At 42.4% G+C, this 19,265-nt stretch overlaps 1 protein-coding gene and 1 pseudogene across 2 annotated transcripts in view; one reads left to right on the top strand and one right to left on the bottom strand.

The window, feature by feature from the left end:
• The window catches only part of cdkal1 (CDK5 regulatory subunit associated protein 1-like 1), a 491,748-nt gene that overhangs the window by 233,202 nt on the left and 239,281 nt on the right, over nt 1-19,265 (bottom strand). The gene's annotated exons all lie outside the window — the stretch shown is intronic.
• On the top strand, nt 8,757-8,873 carry LOC125265939 (annotated as a pseudogene).

Below are 19,265 nucleotides of genomic sequence, written 5' to 3'. Positions count from 1 at the left end.
CCAAATCAACACTCGAGACCCCAAATCAACAATCTAGGATCATAAATGAAGTGGGCTTCATCCAGTCTGAGCTAACTAACGAAACCTCTAGCTAAGTACGTCATGGCCTTGCAAGCTTATAAAAGATGAGCCTAGCTAAAGGAAGATCAATGTCAACCTTAGGCAGTTTTTAAAAGACGGATTGGTTTGGAGAGGGCACAGCTTGAGCCAGACCAAGATACATAGATATAAAACGTCTCGGTTACGTATGTAACCCTCGTTCCCTGAAGGAGGGAACAGAGACGTACATCAGTAGTGACCGACGAATTGGGATATCGCTAGAGAGCCCTATCAGCTTCGAGAGAATTAAAACAAGCCAATGGAGATTGGCATGTGATATTTGCATAATGCGCACCGCCCCCAACAGGGGATATAAATAGGAAGCGGATGCAATCACACTGTTTTTCGCTGAGGAGGCAACAGGTGTCCGCACAACAGCAAGGGTACAGAAACTGTGGCGACATACGTAACAGAGACGTTCCCTTTCAGTCGGTCACGTTCGACGTACGTCAGTAGTGACCGACAAATTGGGATCCCAAATAAAACGCCACAGTTACGAAACCCCTTCCAGTTCCCAGCGCAAGCCCTGGCCACCCGTCGCACCAAAGGGACAGTGAAGGGGGCGAGCTCATGCCGAGAGAGTTACTGCTGTTCCGAAATACCCACTAAGTAAACTAGACTACACTGGGGAAGTGAACCCGAAGGGGATGCTGCGGAGATCACTACCTACCTGTAGTGAGGAATTACGTGGGGTATAGCATATGGACAGGCCAGGTGGGCAGAACGCATATGGAGTCCCTGGGATGACCCCACCTAGGTAGGGGGAGACACATCTGACAGATGACAGCAGAGGCTCACCGTAGGGAGTTTGACCGTGGACAATACACGTATGGGACCGCTCACGTAGAGGGGTCGCGACATACGGAACCCATCCAACCATCAACGTCGGAGATGGATGTTGGCCTGGCCCCAGACACTCCGCAATGTCCGAGCCGAAAGGGGAGGTGAAGGAACTCGACAGGGTTCGCCAAGCAGGGAACGCAACTGGAGTGAAAGGATGCACATATCCGGCCCAGGGGGCGGGAGTGGCATTGCAAGCCGACACTTCAGAGCGAGTTCAACACGTCTACCGGCTAGTGGAAGCGAGTACACGGGAAGATACCGGCTCTACACATAGGCTATAGAATCTAGCGAACGTGTTAGGTGTCACCCAGCCCGCAGCTCTACAAATATCTGGCCATGCGCCAGCGCCCAGGAAGAGGCCACTCCTCTGGTGGAGTGGGCTCTCAACCCGAACGGGCAAGGCACGTCCTGGGATTTGAACGCCAGGGCGATGGCATCTACTATCCAGTGGGCCATCCTCTGCTTAGAGACAGCCTTTCCCTTCTGCTGGCCTCCGTAACAGACAGAGCTGATCTGAGGTCCTGAAGCTTTGTGTTCTGTCTACGTACACATGCAGAGTGCGGACAGGACAGAGCAAAGCTAGGGCTGGGTCTGCCTCCTCCGAAGGCAACGCTTGCAGGTTTACTAACTGATCTCTGATAGGAGTGGTATGAACCTTGGACACATATCCGGGCCGGGGTCTCAGGAAGACGTGAGAGTCACCGGGCCCAAATTCCAGGCACGATTCGTCGACTGAAAATGCGTGCAGGTCCCCTACCCTCTTGAGCGAAGCCAATGCAACCAGGCGGACGATCTTATTGACAGTGCTTTTAACTCGACTGATTGCAAAGGTTCGAAGGGATGACCCCTGAGAGATGTAAGAACCAGGGAGAGATCCCAAGAGGGTATGGAGGAAGGACGAGGCGGATTTAGTCTCCTCGCCCCCCTCAGGAACCTGACGATCAGATCTTGCTTCCCCAAGGACTTGCCATCAACTGTATGGTGATGTGCGGCGATAGTAGCAACATACACCTTGAGGGTGGAGGGAGACAGCCTTCACTCCAGGCCCTCTTGCAGGAAGGAAAGCACAGATCTGACCGAGCATGATCGGGGGTCCTCTCGGTGAGAGGAGCACCATTCAACAAATAGGTTCCACTTCAACGCATAGAGGCTCCTTGTGGAAGGAGCTCTAGCGGAAGTGATGGTGTCTATGACCGCTTGCGGGGATCACTCAGAACCTCCGCATCCCGTCCAGAGACAACACGTGGAGGTTCCACAGGTCGGGACGAGGGTGCCGCGCTCTGAGTCAGGAGGTCCTTCCTCAGAGGAATCGGCCAGGGAGGGGCTGTCGTGAGGAGCATTAGGTCCGAAAACCAGGTCTGAGTGGGCCAGAAAGGAGCTGTGCGAGAAGGCTCACTGGGGAAACGTATATTTGCATAGGCCCTGGGGCCAGCTGTGTTCCAGGGCATCCGTGCCGAGCGTGCCGCCGGTCAGGGAATATAACCACTGGCAGTGGGCACTTTCTGAGGAGGCAAACAGATCTATCTGGGCCTCGCCGAAGTGCTGCCAGATCAGCTGGACTGCCTGGGGATGGAGCTGCCACTCGCCCGCAAGTGGAGGCTGCCGTGAGAGCTTGTCGGCTGCACGGTTGAGCACACCTGGGACATGAATGGCACGAAGCAACCTCAGATGCTTCTGACTCCATAACAAGAGATGGCGGGCGAGTTGCGACATGCGACGTGAGCGTAGACCACCCTGATGGTTGATGTATGCAACGGCCGCAGTGCTGTCCGAGCAGACCAGTACGTGCTTGTCTGACAGCAGCTTCTTGAAGCGGCCCAGTGCAAGACGTACTGCTAGCAACTCCAGGCAATTGATTGCCAATGCAGTTGAGGCCCCGTCCAAAGACCCGACACTGCATGTCCGTTGTACGTGGTCCCCCAACCGGTGGCAGAGACATGTGTAGAGACTACAGCGTGCCTGGACACCTGTTCGAGGGGTACTCCTACCCGCAGGAACGAGGGGTCCGACCACCAGATGAGGGTGCGATGACAGCTCTGTGTCATGGGGACACGGAGCGTACCGCACTGCCACGCTCATCTCGGGACCCGGCTGCGGAGCCAGTGTTGAAGCGGCCTCATATGGAGCAATCCGAGCGGCGTGACTGCGGCTGCAGATGCCATATGCCCCAGGAGCCTCTGATAGTCTTTCAGTGGGGCCGCTGTCCTGCGCATGAGAGTACTCAGGCAGTTCAACACCAACACCAGCTCCTCGGTGAGGCGTGCAGTCCGGGCGACCGAGTCTAGCTCGAGACTGAGATAAGAGATCCTCTGCCCGGGGGGCGAGTTTGTTCTTGTCCCAGTTGACCTGAAGACCCAACCAGCTGAGGTGAGCTAGAACCATGTCCCTGTGTTTGCACAACTGCTCTAGCGAACTGGCCAGGATCAACCAGTCATCGAGGTAGTTGTGAACGCCCTGTTCCTTGAGGGGAACAAAGGCCGCCTCCGCAACCTTCGTAAAGATGCAGGGCGACAGGGCCAGCCCGAAGGGTAGGACTTTGTACTGATATGCTCGACCCTCGAACGCAAACCGTAGGAAGGGTCTGTGGCGAGGCAGAATCGAGACATGAAAGTATGTGTCCTTCAGGTCGATCGCTGCAAACCAATCCTGGGGACGGACGCATTTGAGAATGCGCTTCTGCGTGAGCATCTTGATCGGCAGCCTGTGAAGGTACCGGTTCAAGACGCGTAGATGCAGGATTGGCCGTAGCCCACCACCCTTTTAGGATACAATGAAGTAGGGGCTGTAAAACCCCGACTTCATATCGGCTGGAGGGACCGGCTCGATTGCATCCTACTCCAGGAGGACAGCAATCTCCACCCGGGGAACAGGTGCGTTGTCCAGTGACACCTGAGTGTAATGGACACTCCTGAAAACCGGGGGACGCCGGGTGAACTGAATCGCATAGCCGAGTCTGATAGTATGAATGAGCCAGTGGGACGGGCTGGAAAGCACTGTCCACGCTTCCAGACACCGAGCCAGCAGGACCAAAGGCACCACAGACGTACCGGGGGTGGGGCAGCGAGGCAGAGTACAGGGATCCGACTCGGACGGCATGGTTGCGGCCCAGAGTGTGGTCAGACTCTGCGAGGTACCAGTGTGAATGGGAGACGGCACATGGGGTGCGGCCTGAACCATCACACTGGAACCTGCTGGTGAAGTGAGAGGGGGCTGAGAGTGGCGAGGCGGGGCCTTGCACACTGCGAGCCACACCCTCTTGGGACCTGGAGGATCAGATAACAGTTCTACTTCGTGGGTACCGCTGGACTCCGGAGAGCCAGCGGCAGAACAGACCAAAATTCTCCACCCGGCCCTCCTCCGGGGAGGGAGCGATGTGAGCATCACCCCCCGAAGAACTGTTTACCTCAGCTCCAGGTCGCCATTTCTCCAGGACCGGTTCTCGCTTGCCAACTGGGTTGGCTGCGCTGAGCAGGCTGGGTTTTAGGCCAGCTTGTGAGATGAGAGCATCGAGAAAGCGTACTTTGACAACGACACACCTCTGCAAGACCAGGCCAGGGGTGTTTCCGGACCACCATGGTGGACATTGTCTGGCCAGGGGCCTGCGCTATGACTTGCATCACGCGTAGCTCAACCCCGACTCAGAACTACCCAAATGCAATGAGTGCTTTGGCCTTCCACGGACTTGCCGGGGGCCAAGACCCATGCGGTGCAGAGGTGGTGTACGTGTAGCACTGCCACCCCACCACAGAGGGTAGTGAGAGAGAAAAAACTTAATGCAGATTATGGCCCTTTTGGCGTTCCATATTTGACACATTTTGACAAAGGCTTCCAAACTGCCAAGTTTTTAATGCAAATCCGAGCTAAAGACAGGGGGCAGGGCAAGGCGAGCACGCATCGCACAACGCCCCCAGGGGCCTGGGAAGCATGGTTAAGTCTGAATCTGATTCAGCATGAGCACATCACAACCGTGGAACGCTCAGCCTCATCTTCATGTCCAGAGCCCAACAACCCTCTCTCCAATGTAGCAGTCGACATCTGATCCTCTGCTGGCTAGACTAGACGCTAGGTCCCCCATGAGAAGGACAAGCAATCCACCCAGAAGCTACCAGCCATGTGGGACAGTGAACGTGGCCGTCTAACTGGACGACACACGGCGCACTGGGCGCAGACGTGGCCATGTTGTTATTAAACATGAACCACCCACGAACACAGTCACAACATGTTTGTGGTGCACTAAAGGAGTGGGGGGCCCACGGAGAATGGCTCGGCGGGTATTGCCCCACTGTGATCCTATGGTCACCCAGGCTTATTCGTCAAAGTAGTACTTTTCTGATTCAGAAAAATAAACTAGATCGGGGAATAAGTGAGGGGACTCCACCTCAATTAAGGCACTCGAGTCTCGATCGTGCATCTAGAGCACTGGACAACGCGCTGGGTTGCCATGGCAATGCGCAATGTCAACCGGCAGCTCGACGGCACAAGGCGTGTTGAGCGCTCAAGCCCTTACGAGAAAGGTGAGACGAACAGCGCGCCGACGTGGGCATACTCTCACAAGAGTGTATGAACCACCCACAAACACAGTCTCAGCACGCTAAGCAGGCATGAGAGAAAGTGATTGTGACGCAGTGTCTGTCTGTGAAGCTCTTTTAGAAGCTCTTGTTCTTTGTGCCGAAGCACACAGGGAACAGCCGCGATGTGACTGCAGGTACACTTTTCACTCCCTGAGTCACATACACAGAGGAACCGGCCCAAATCGCAAACCAAACGGGGCAAATAATGCTGTGAAAAAAGCAGTTGAGAGCTGTATAACAGCTCGGAAAGGTAACTCTGGGAAAGCTCGCGGCCTCGCTGTACGGTGCCATAATGCCAGCACTGTAGAACAAAAGCTCTTCAAAGGCTTGAGAAGTCGCTCTCAGTCTAATAGCAGGAACACACAGGTTGGCTCCGAAGCGAAAGACAGAGTGTGATTGCATCCGCTTCCTATTTATATCCCCTGTTGGGGCGGTGCGCATTATGCAGATATCGCACGCCAATCTCCATTGGCTTGTTTTAGTTCTCTCAAAGCTGATAGGGCTCTCTAGCGATATCCAAATTCGTCAGTCACTACTGACGTACGTCGAACATGACCGACTGAAAGGGAACAGACCTTCTTCTTCTGAGTGACCTCTGACCAGGTGACAACACCAAATTTATGGTGAAAGGAAGAGCAACAGCAACCTCTGAACCAAGGACGATACCTAACTGGTCAGAACCTCTCAAAGAGGTTACAAACAAAGAATCAGACGATGACGAGAAGTTGACGAGTAGATCAGATGATGATCAAAGTCAGATGAAAATGGCTTACCAGTTTCATTCAATCCATCTAACTACTCTCGTCTCACTTACTTTTCTTTCTTTTACTTAGTTTTCTTTCTTTTCCATTGAGAGTCTCATGTTCTAAGTTTTGTCGCAAAGTTCAATCAATGACTCTACAGTCTTTGCCCGCCTCAAAACTTCAAACTTCAGCCATGAGCAAGACTCCATTCACTCCATCCATTCCACACCCACGTGATTGTCTTCCAAAGAAAATGTCAATCCAGACACGAAAAGACCTTCAGCGAATCAACAAACCCGGGAATCCCCCTTCTCCCAGCCAAAGACGGCGACAAAGAGAATATCCATTTAAAGACACAAACGAAGTATACCTCCAGATTCTAGCCGAACTGGTGCATTGATATAAATGTAATATCCCCGCCTAAGAAATGATAGAAGGGTTAAATTAATGATTAATGATTCGCTCAGACACTGTTTTACAAAATGCATAAATGGCTAGAAACTTTCATCTTTTAACTATCTTAAAACTCATTCATTTTAAGCTTTCTTTCTTTCTGCAACTCGTGTGAATGTGTGTGTGTGTTTGTTAGATATTACACTGTGTGCAGAATTATAAGGCAAGTTGATTTTCTGATCATATTTTTTTTTTTCTCTGCAAGACGGACATTTCAGGATAAGAGATGGACTAAAAGTGAACTCCCACACCTTACTGCCAGATTCTGAAAGATAAATTCTTCAAACAGTGGTACAAGATGATGTGGTGCTGGTCCTTCAAGAGTCACTCTCAAGCTGCCTTTCCACCTGTTTTTGTATGACCCCGCTGACCCAATGAGCATTTTGCTGTCCATTGGTCAAGCTTTAACTTTGCAATTTCTGGTATTGCATTAGTATTGCGTCCTTCTCATGAGTATTTAATAATTTTTTACTTTTCAGTCTGAGTTAAATCTCTTTTTTGGCTCATTTTGCCTGTAAAGGAAAACCTGCCTAATAATTCTGCACACCTGAATATAAGGCATTTTTCATTTCCAGCCTTCATGAACAATTTTATATCACTTATAAATGATTAAAAACAATATTAATAGTAGTTATTAAGATTGATGTGGATTGGAATTGATAAAATGTGCTTGGAAAAAAAAAATATGATCAGAAAATCAACTTGCCTTGTTACGGCCCGTTCAAAAGAACGCAGGACGATTCATTTGCTAGTGACTCTTTCAAAATTCCCTATAAATTAATTGATAACACTTTACAATAAGGTTCATTAGTTAAACATTAGTTAATGCATTAACTAACATGAACTAACCATTAGCAACACATTTGTTGCTGTATTTACTCATCTTCGTTAATGTTAGTTAATTAAAATACAGTTGTTCATTGTTTGTTCATGTTAGTTCACAGTGCATTAACTATTATTAGCAACATTTTAATAATGTATTGGTAAATGTTGAAATTAACAAAGATTAATAAATGCTGTATAAGTGCAGTTCATTATTAGTTCATGTTAACTAATGTAGTTAACTAATGAACCTTATTGTAAAGTGTTACCAATTAATTAATTCCCTTTGAGCTAAACTGACCCGTTTCCTTTACACAGTGATTATTTTTTTTATTTTTTTATTTCATAAATAATTTGGATAAGTTAATATTACAAACTGTTTCATTGCATTTATTTTGGATGTATTGTCAGTACTGGGCTCGCAGTTCACATGAGCAGGGTACTTTGTACTGTGTGTGGATGGCTATGTTTATCTGCCGCCACCACCGAAGACCATTTTTGACCCAGGAAAAACCCTGCATACAGCATACATCAGCATTCAACAGACACACACTCAGTCACTTAATTATTCACTCATTTCAGGCCCACTGGAAAACACACAATCACTACCTTTTACATACAGCTAAACTTGTTTTGACCCCCACATCTGTTAAGATGTTGTTTTGTCTTGTTTTCTATACTGTATATTCTATACTGTACTGTCTATATACACCCTCATTTACCCTCTAAGTTTCTAATCAACTAACTTTTCTCATTCATTTAAAAAATGTTTGAAGAGTATATGAACACTATCTTTTGTCATGTGCTATAGTCACTAACTTTTTTTTTTAATGTTTTCCTCTCAGACCTGGGCAGTTGTGGCGTGTTGACCAATTTCATCAGGCTTTTTGCCAAATCTATATTCAAAGTTGGTGTGACATGTTGGTTGGCTGTTTATTTATTTATTTATTTTTGGTCTAATCTTATGGTTTAGTCACACACTAGATCGACTCACTGGAATGAATTTATACTTTCCTCTTTGACACTGTTTTCTCTTAGAACTGTAAACATACTGTATATGGATATAGCACAGTGTAGTTTCAAAATGAAGATTTTATTTTATTTATTTTTTTTCTTACCCTGATGCCATCAAGGTATATATGAATTTCTTCATCAGAACACACATTCAGATTTTCAATATGGAGAAAATTCAAGCTCTGTAGGATGCATAAAATGCCTACAGAGTGCCAGCAGCCATATCACCCTGTAGCCCAAGACCGGTTGCCCACTGAAGCTAAGCAGGGCTGAGCCTGGTTAGTACCTGGATGGGAGACCTCCTGGGAAAACCAGGTAGCTGCTGGAAGAGGTGTTGGTAAGGCCAGCAGGGGGTGCTCACCCTGTGGTCTGTGTGGGTCCTAATGCCCCAGTATAGTGACGGGGACACTGTACTGTAACAAGCACCGTCCTTCGGATGAGACGTTAAACCGAGGTCCTGACTCTCTGTGGTCATTAAAAATCCCATGGCACTTCTCGTAAAGAGTAGGGGTGTAACCCCGGTGTCCTGGCCAAATTCCCTCCATAGGCCCTTACCAATCACGGCCTCCTAATAATCCCCATCCATTGAATTGGCTCTTTCACTCTCTCTCCTCTCCACCTACAGCTGGTGTGTGGTGAGCGCACTGGCGCCGTTGTACTGTGGCTGCCGTCGCATCATCCAAGTGGATGCTGCACACTGGTGGTGGATGAGGAGAGACCCCTGATATGATTGTAAAGCGCTTTGGGTGTACAGTAGTACATATGAAAGCGCTATATAAATGCCTCATTCATTCATTCATTCATTCATAAAATGCAAGTAAATGGGTTCAACCATTGTGCTTTCTGTAAGAAATAAGAAAATAATAATAATAATAATAATAATAATAATAATAATAAGACGTTCTCAAACAGACCAGGGGTCTGATGTTTCAAATACCTGAACTTTCACATTCATTCTTCTATTGCAATCAAAGTACCACTTTCTACTTCATGCCAAATTATTTGCATCAAACAGCTATGTGATACATTGATGACAGGAAGATACTTTTAGTTTAAGTTTTACTTAAGGATTTATTTCTTACTAGACATGTGTTGGTATACAGTAATACAATATATCAGGATAATGAACATGCATGATATTGTTATTGTGGGCACTCCAAAATACCATGAATATTTATTACAAATTATTCAGATTTTTTTTAGAATGCATTTTAAGAATCCTTTACCCATCAACCTTTTAAAGGTCCCGTTCTTCGTGATCCCATGTTTCAAACTTTAGTTAGTGTGTAATGTTGTTGTTAGAGTATAAATAAAATCTGTTAAATTTTAAAGCTCAAAGTTCAATGCCAAGCGAGATATTTTATTTAACAGAAGTCGCCTACATCGAACGGCCAGTTTGGACTACATCCCTCTACTTCCTTCTTTAATGACGTCACTAAAACAGTTTTTTGACTAACCTCCGCCCACAGGAATACGCAAGAGTTGCGTTTGTAGAGTGTGTTTGTCGCCATGTCGTCGAAACGCTGTTATTTTCATCCCGCAGTCCAATCACCGGGTCTGATTCCGGCTCAAATTGATAGGGTAAAATTAAAGACATGTTTACAATAACACTGAGCGCATCTCCACGTTATGGTAAGAGGCGTGACCTTTCCGGGCAAGGAGCGCTAAGCTGCTGTCGAATCACAACACAGGAACCGCTGGCACAATCAGAACTCGTTACATATTTCTGAAGGAGGGACTTCATAGAACAAGGAAGTCATCAGCCCGTTTTTATGACAGTGGAAACAGCGGTATACAGATAAGTAAATTATGTGAAAAATACTGTGTTTTTTTACACGCGAAACATGAACACATGTTATATTGCACACTATAAACACAATCAAAGCTTCAAAAAACCACGAAAAACGGGACCTTTAAAATGCACAAAACCGCTGTATGCTGCTTCAAAGAGGCACACACTGATGTAAACAAGCCCGACACTCATGAGCAGCACATGGCAGAACGAGTGAAGAAGATGCAGTGAATGAAAATGCATATTCACACTCTGACAGCAGATGGCACTGACGGAACAGTAGAAACGCAGTGGTTACCCCTGTAATACCTGTAAACAAAGCAGCTGCACTTATTTTTACTATTTAAATGTCTCAAACAGCCATTCAGATTTGTGTATTCACAATGGTGTTCATCACAGCACCAAATAATTAAAGATTAAGGCTATTTATTAAAATTAAAGTTGTAACTGAATTATTTAATCAAGCTGAGCTAACATGAACAAACAGTTATTAAACCTTTTATAGTATGACAACATTTTTTTTTACAAATTATTTCAATATCGTGATAATACTGTATACCAGGGGTCGGCTATTAATTTTGGCATCGGGCCCAAAAAAAAAAAAAATGCCACTAGATGGCAGGCCAAAGGATGATTAAAATTAATTGAATTAAAATAATTCAAATGCAGCTAGAATTGCATATGACAGACTGTTACAGTGTCTTTTGGGTAACACTTTACTTGAAGGGGTGTGCATAAGACTGACATGACACCTTCATAATCTTGACATGACACGTGTCATGAATATGAAGGAGGTTTTATGCATGTTTATGACAACTGTCATTAAATGTCATTCACTCAATTATATCATTTTTAATGCAAAGATGACATTGTTTGAGATGTCTTTGTTACGACAACTTGACATAAACCAACATCATAACCTGTCAGTGTCTTTGTCATGACAACTTGACATTAGCAAAACATCATAACCTGTCATAAACATGACATAGCCGATTAATTATCAAACTTAAAAAAAACTACTTAGCTTTATGGGTTAACATTACATTACATTATTTTGGTAACACTTCAGTATAGGGAACACATATATAAACGATTAACTATGACTTTTCCCTCAATGAACTCTTAACTTACTGCTTATTATAGTTAAAGGTGCCCTAGAATCAGAATTTGAATTTACGTCGGCATAGTTGAATAACAAGAGTTCAGTACATGGAAAAGACATACATTGAGTTTCAAACCCCATTGTTTCCTCCTTCTTATGTAAATCTCATTTGTTTAAAAGACTTCCGGAAAACACTCGGACTTCAACATAACACCGACTGTTACGTAACAGTCGGGATAATTAATATGTATGACCCCAATATTTGCATAATGCCAGCCCATTCGACGCATTAGACAAGGAAAGGCAGTATTAACGGCTGGATGATCTGTGTACAGACAAGGTAAGCAAGCAAGAACAACAGCGAAAAATGGCAGATGGAGCAATAATAACTGACATGATCCATGATATCATGATATTTTTAGTGATATTTGTAAATTGTCTTTCTAAATGTTTCATTAGCATGTTGCTAATATACTGTTAAATGTGGTTAAAGTTACCATCGTTTCTTACTGTATTCACGGAGACGAGAGTCGTTGCTATTTTCATTTTTAAACACCTGCAGTCTGTATAATGCATAAACACAACTTCATTCTTTATAAATCTCTCCAACAGTGTGTAGTGTTAGCTTTAGCCACAGAGCATAGCCTCAAACTCACACAGAATCAAACGTAACCATCTAAATAAATACTTTACTCACATAATTCGAAGCATGCATACAGCATGCATGACGAACATCTTGTAAAGATCCATTTGAGGGTTATATTAGCTGTGTGAACTTTGTAAATGCACTGTATTATAGTCGAGAGCTCGTGGGGCAGAGGGAGAGCATCTCTTAAAGGGGCCGTGCTGAAAAAAATCAGAGCATAGTTAATGATGCCCCAAAATAGGCAGTTAAAAAAATTAATTTAAAAAAAATCTATGGGGTATTTTGAGCTGAAACTTCACAGACACATTCAGGGGACACTTAGGACTTATATTACATCTTGTAAAAAAACAATCTAGGGCACCTTTCATTTTTAGGTTTAGGTATTGGGTAGGATTAAGAATCTAGAATATGATCATGCAGAATAAGGCATTAATATGTGCTTTATAAGTATTAATAAATAGCCAATATTTTAGCCATATGAATGCTAATAGTAATAAGCAACTAGTTAAAAGACCCTAAAATAAAGTGTTACCATTATTTTATAACAGTGTCATCTTTTTTACGAAATTTGAATTTGTCTATTATCTGACCTTCTATTGGAGGAAACTTAAAAAAAAAAAAAAAAAAACATGAAATGAAAAATAGTCATGAAGCTGTTATAAAATTATTTGTCAGAGTATTGTCACTTAATGACATTTTAATGACAAGTTCAATTTGTACCATTGTACTTGAGCGCAAGATACATATTTATGACACTATTATAATGGCCTCATGACAGCCAATGTCAAAACCAACCACATGACAGTTTAATGTAATGTTAACCCATAAAGCTAAATAATGTCAAGTTGTCATGACAAAGACACTGACAGGTTATGATGTGTTGGTTTATGTCAAGTTGTTGTAACAAAGACATCTCAAACAATGTCATCTTTGCATTAAAAATGACATAATTGAGCGAATGACACTTAATGACAGTTGTCATAAACATTCATAAAACCTCCTTCATATTCATGACATGTGTCATGTCATGATTATGAAGGTGTCATGTCAGTCTTATGCACACCCCTTCAAGTAAAGTGTTACCGTCTTTTGTAACTGGTATTTAGCTGTTACTATGCGTTAAATCCTGTAGTAGGACAGTCATTAACAAAAAGTCACATTTGTGTGGCGGTGTCCGGGTTTACACTGGATAAATTAATAAAACCTGTGACCTGGCAAGTATCTTTATTCACCACCTTGCAACACAGACCACCTTGCTAAAACACACATATGTGGGAGATGCGGAATGGATAAAAATAATGTTAATGGAAAGACAACTATGCATTTATACTACCTAGTTTTGTGAAAGCCTGCAGAGCCGGTATGTCTTATCTGCAACAAAGTTGTTGCTGTTTTCAAAGAATATAACACCGTGACTACACCAGACGCGAGTGGCGTGATGCAACGCGTCAAAAGATAATAGAACCCATTTTAATCAGTGATATTGTCTACACTAGATGCGGCACAGTGCGACGTGAGTCACGCAACACAACACATTCCTGACATTGAACGGATTCCCCATTCTGTTTCTGACGTAGTCCAAATGCTTTGCAATGGTCGGTTTGTTGCATTCAGTGTAGGGGTGGGCATTTTGCCAAAATATTGTATTCGAATATTTGGGCTCGTAAAAAACAAATATTCGAAAATTAATTTATTTAAATGGTTAATGTTTTTTTTTTTTTTTTTTTTTTTTTTTTTTTTTTTTTTATTCATTAAGATTTTGTAACCATTTCTGAACAAGCTCAAGATTAGGCAATATACAGAACAAGCTTACATTATATCTTAAGGTTTTCTTTTAGTTAAACAATGTGTGTAAACTAAAAATATACAGAACAAAAACATTTAAGCTCAAGCAGCGCAAACGGGAAAAAAAAAAACTACGGCAGTTATCGTACAAAACTTACATAATACACTCGAGTCAGTAGTTATCGTGTTCATATTGTTTTGCATGTTCATGTTGACAAAAACAATTATATCCACATGCTCGGGTGCAGAGCTGGCCCTCCCTATAAGTGAACTAAGCAGCTGCTTGGGGCCCCCCAGAGCAAATTAAATGACAGCTTGATTTTTACAGTGCTGATTCTATCAGTTGCAGTTCTGGCACCTCCGTCCCAATACTGTACAAGTCAACGTATTTACAATCACATGTTAACACAGCGGTGGAGTTACACTCACGGGACTCTGCACTTATTCGCAATCACAAAAGTTCATTATTTGCATGTGCTTCAAAGCCTTGCCGGTTAAACATTTCATTCTGACATGTACTTTTCTGAGCACGTACAACCGAAGCACGCGTGCACACTAAAAGCCTGTCAAACAGCGCCGGCATAGTGGACTATCTTTCGCGTCTGATTGCACTAATACTATCAAATACACACAAGGTTTACATAAACACAGTTGGTTATGTCTAAAGTGAAAGTAATACGTTCGGATGAGTGTCTGTATTTTAGATGTGTGCAGGTCTTAAATTAACAGCCGCCTAAAAGTAAACATAATGCCCTTGTCCTTAAAGCTGCAGTAGGTAACTTTTGTAAAAATGTATTTTTTACATATTTGTTAAACCTGTCATTATGTCCTGACAGTAGAATATGAGACAGATAATCTGTGAAAAAATCAAGCTCCTCTGGCTCCTCCCAGTGGTCCTATTGCCATTTGTAGAAATACACCGCTCCCGGTAAGAACCAACCAATCAGAGTCAGGAGGAGTGTCTTAGCAGTGTCAATCAAGCTCGTGTGCGCGCTGATCACACTCCTGTCATGCACAGCCATAGTGCACAGCGTGTACAGGCATTCAAATTCAAGATTACCAGTGTGCAGCAGCTTTGCTTCTGACGGACAAACAATCCAGTTTCGTACGTATAATACCCCATAAAGTGCGTATCATATGCACGCGAAAAACTCATTTTGGCGTATATATTCTACGAGATTACAAACTCGTACTATTGATACGCATTTTCGTGTGATCGGGCTCTATTAAGTCATGATATGCAGTTTTAAGATTTTTTCAGGCGAGAATGTGCTGGTTTAAAGCTCAAATTTGTGGTTCATTGATAAAGATAGCGCCTTTCTAAAAATTTGATCTGACGTTGTCGGAGTTTTGAGATCCAGGCGATCACCGGACTCTCAGCGCTCATGTACCCAGCCGAGAGCAGCCTTACCTCGGCTAATCCTTCTGACGTTTGCCGCTGGCTCCGTTTTGGCTGAGGGCAACGTGACGTTTCATAAATTTATATATGGCTATTTAACTTTTGTATCATACTAAAGCGCTGATTTTGTACGCTTGACTGAATTGTTTGCTTTATTTCTTATTGTATATTTTTATACCTTTTATAATGGCTATTATTGAACATTAAAACTGACATTTAACAAAAAGAGAAGGTTGTGTTTTATGTTAAAGCCTATTTCATTTCATTACAGTGAAGATAATCAGAGTATGCACAAATAGTATTACATTTAATATGTTTGAAATGTAAACGAAAAGAGGCAGGGTTGTTTAATATTTCATTTTGTTATAAATATAAGCAGACATTGCAGATAATTAATCACTCGTTGCCTGAGGCTATTAATATGTTTTTGTTTGTTACTTTAAATAAAACGAAAAGAGGCAGAGTGGTTTAATAACAAATTTTGTTTTATTCTTGGCTAAAATATACATACAGAGATAACCGGAGAAGCCAGTTATTTGCGTACTGTAACATTAGTTACCGTTATATTATCTTACTAGCTATTTATTACTTATAGAAATAGTGCATATACTGTACGTCATATAGTTACATTACATGTATTGCAAAATACGTAATGTTTTGAGGACCAAGTTTGTAGTCAAAGTATGGGAAGGCCATAGTCAATGTAAATCATATTGTTGATGTTTCGTCTGTACCAGTGAATGTGCTATAACAGTTTATCCGCCGTCATCGGTCCTGCTTGCTTACTAGCCTGCGCGTTCACGGCAGGCTCCGTTGTGATGGGGGAGGAGCTGTGGAGGGAGGGCTGTAGCGCAGCAGAGAGCAAGGGGGAGTGACCTGTGAGTTGTGCTTGTTCAAATTCTCAGGCTAAGTCAACGTTTTCTAAAAACTCCCTACTGCAGCTTTAAAGGGATTCACCCAAAAATGAAAATTCTGTCATTATTTACTCACTCTCATATTGTTCCAAACCTGTATTAATTTCTTGAGAGAGAGAGTACATGATGAGATAATTTTCATTTATGGGTGAACTATTCCTTTAATGTTAATATATTTATTATTGTTATCTTCCTACAGGTCCATCTGAATTATTTAGTTATTTAATTTAATATTGTCAATTTTATACATTTACACTGCCCTCCAAAAGTTTGGAAATACCCTAGAAAAGTGGGGTTTTGGACAATATGGCATGAATCCTTTTTAATTTGTGATAATTTTGCACTGATAAGGGACAACACAAATTACGAAAACATTTTATTACATAAACAGTTTATACATAGAAAAAAATTACATTTTCGATTCATCAAAATATCCACCATTAGCAGCTATCTGACCTAAACTGGGTTCTAATTGGTTAATTGTATTCTAAACTTAATTGGCAATCAATTGTTGAAGCTATTAAGGTGTGCTGACTAGTGTTGTCAAAAGTACCGGTACTTCGGTACCAAGTCGGTACTGAAATTTTGAAAATGTGGCGATACCCGCATTTCTGTAGTAACGGTAGTACCGAAAATCCAGGTATATTCGGTACCCACTGATAGGGCTGTGCCAGTATTTACTTGAATATGACACGAGTGAAGCACAAAGCCTTGTTTACAAAAGAAATAATAGGTTAGCAATTAAATGTGACATCGCAGCCATGGAAACATTTTGGTTCATGCCGAATGAGAGAGGTGCATGAGTGAGTCCATACATTTAAGCTTCGTATTCTGTTTTGCGAATCGCGATCTGGTCACCTGATTAGCAGAGAATTTAACAATATTCCATTAGTTATTCCACTAAACATGGAATTTGTTTCTTTTCCCAAATCTTCACTCACGCAGGGGATTATAACGTTTCGTCCTTTCGTTCGCATTTAGGCCTATTATTCGCATTCTTTACTGTGGTAAAGTAGAAAAAGCACTGTAGGACAGAAACCTTTTTGCTTGCACGTCAATTTCTGTTTAACACAGTTTGTGCTTGTTATTGGACTTTATAAGGCGCGTCAAGATTATTTGTCTATAGCGCGTTTCACACACCAGTGATTTTTACTTTCGTTTTCTCTGGCAGAGCTAAATCAAACATAGCCTGAATGTCTTGCCCCTGCGGAGGATAAAACTCGCTCTTCAGACCTTTTACAACAAGTGTCAGTTGCTTGTAACATCAGGAGATAACATGAAGATATTATTAAAGAGAAATGGTCTCTTTCCTGCTCGTGTCCCACATCCCTCTCAAAGCGCAAAGCGGCTATATCAAAGAGTATAGAATAACGGGACTTTGGCTATGACACATCTTTGTGTGGAAATAACAAAAAATAACATCTTTTTAAATAATATTTAACTTTCTTATTATTTAGGTTACCATTATTTACCGATATTTATTTAATTGTTTTACAGGCTGTAGTGTGTTGTTTCACTGACTGAATAGCTAAAATAAACACAAACGTCTGTTACCCCTGTTGAAAAAACAAAACCTGCCAGCATATGCTGTTTTTTTTCAACAGTACAAAATAGATGTTTGAGCATTTTTATATATTTAATGTTTTTAAAATAGGATATATAAAATAGTAAAATAGTTCCAACAGATTTTGCTGTGGTACCGAAATTGGTACCGAGAACCGTACATTTTTCATGGTATCGGTACCGACTACTGGAATTTTGGTACCGTGACAACACTAGTGCTGACCCAAAAATCTTTTACAAACCTGGGCCAAGTTTAAACCAGTAACCAGGCATCACAGCTGGCAAAGGGGCACGTCTGACTTTGACATGTATATATTGCCATTATTATGTAATCAAAATGAAAATTATTATTTCTGGTCTTCAATGATAATGTCAAGTTACTTTAATGTATTTGCACCAAAAAATGATAAGGATTTATGCTGATATCATCCAAAAGCACTTTGCCAGGGGTGTTTCCAAACTTTTGGAGGGCAGTGTACATTTATTTTTTTATATAAGAAGATACTGTTTTTATCTTAAGTTATTTTAACCAAGGGGCCCCCAAATAAAATTCTGCTTAGGGCCCCATAAAAGAGTTGCGCTGACAGAAGTTGCAGAGACATAAAGATAACGATAATACATGCTAAGCTAAGTTTCTAACAGCAGCACTTTGTGTTTTCTGTTCGTAAATAATTCTCCCTTGACGAAACTTAAAGGAAGCACGTTATTGAGATCATTTTGCTGTCAGATAAGTTATCTTTTCGGCTCACTCGGGTTACAGCTGCACTTACCTGTCATGAATGCAGTGATGGACAGCTGTCTTTCCTCAGTCGACTGATGTTTGGATTTCATGTGCTTTCTCATTGTGGTGGTGATATTATGATAACTCTGTTTCATTAATTCATTTGATCAAAAGTAATTCCATTTTGTAAGATCATTTTCATCTAAGTAACTCCAAACTTCGCAAGGCAGACGACAACATTAAGTGACGATCAAATCCAATAAACTTGTTAAACATGCTCCACAGTGCCACCCAGTGCACTTAGTTAGAACTGCGAGTTTTAGTGTTTAGGATCTATCATGGATTCACTGCATTTACGACCAGCAAAGCAACATAGTAAAATTCAAATAGTATTTTTATTTTTTGAATATTAATTACAGATCAAATAATCAAATATTCGACTATTTGTGCACACCCCTAGTTCAGTGTAGACAACTTTTAGTTGTTGCGGCATGGTGCAACGAAACGCAAAAAAAGTCCTGTCTGGCGTAGACACAGTGATAATATTAGACGGTACCATGAGACGAAGGTCTATTTCAGAACCAGCCGCTATCAAAATAATCTGGCTGTGAGCAGAGATTTATGGATTTTTTTTTTTTTTTTTTTTTTTCACTGTATACACTGTTCTAGCATTTGCATTCATTTGTTCTTTCCTCCTGCTGTGCCACCCATTTGAACAGACTTGAAGACCCATTTGTGGCCATTCTGCTCTATTCACAATTATAAACAGGCTCATTTATGAGGCTTTATGGGTTCTGT

The sequence above is a fragment of the Megalobrama amblycephala genome, linkage group LG3 (genome assembly GCF_018812025.1).
Source record: "Megalobrama amblycephala isolate DHTTF-2021 linkage group LG3, ASM1881202v1, whole genome shotgun sequence".
Classification (NCBI taxonomy): domain Eukaryota; kingdom Metazoa; phylum Chordata; class Actinopteri; order Cypriniformes; family Xenocyprididae; genus Megalobrama; species Megalobrama amblycephala.
Note: the sequence above shows the minus strand (reverse complement) of the source record. Positions and strands in the feature narration are given on the sequence as shown.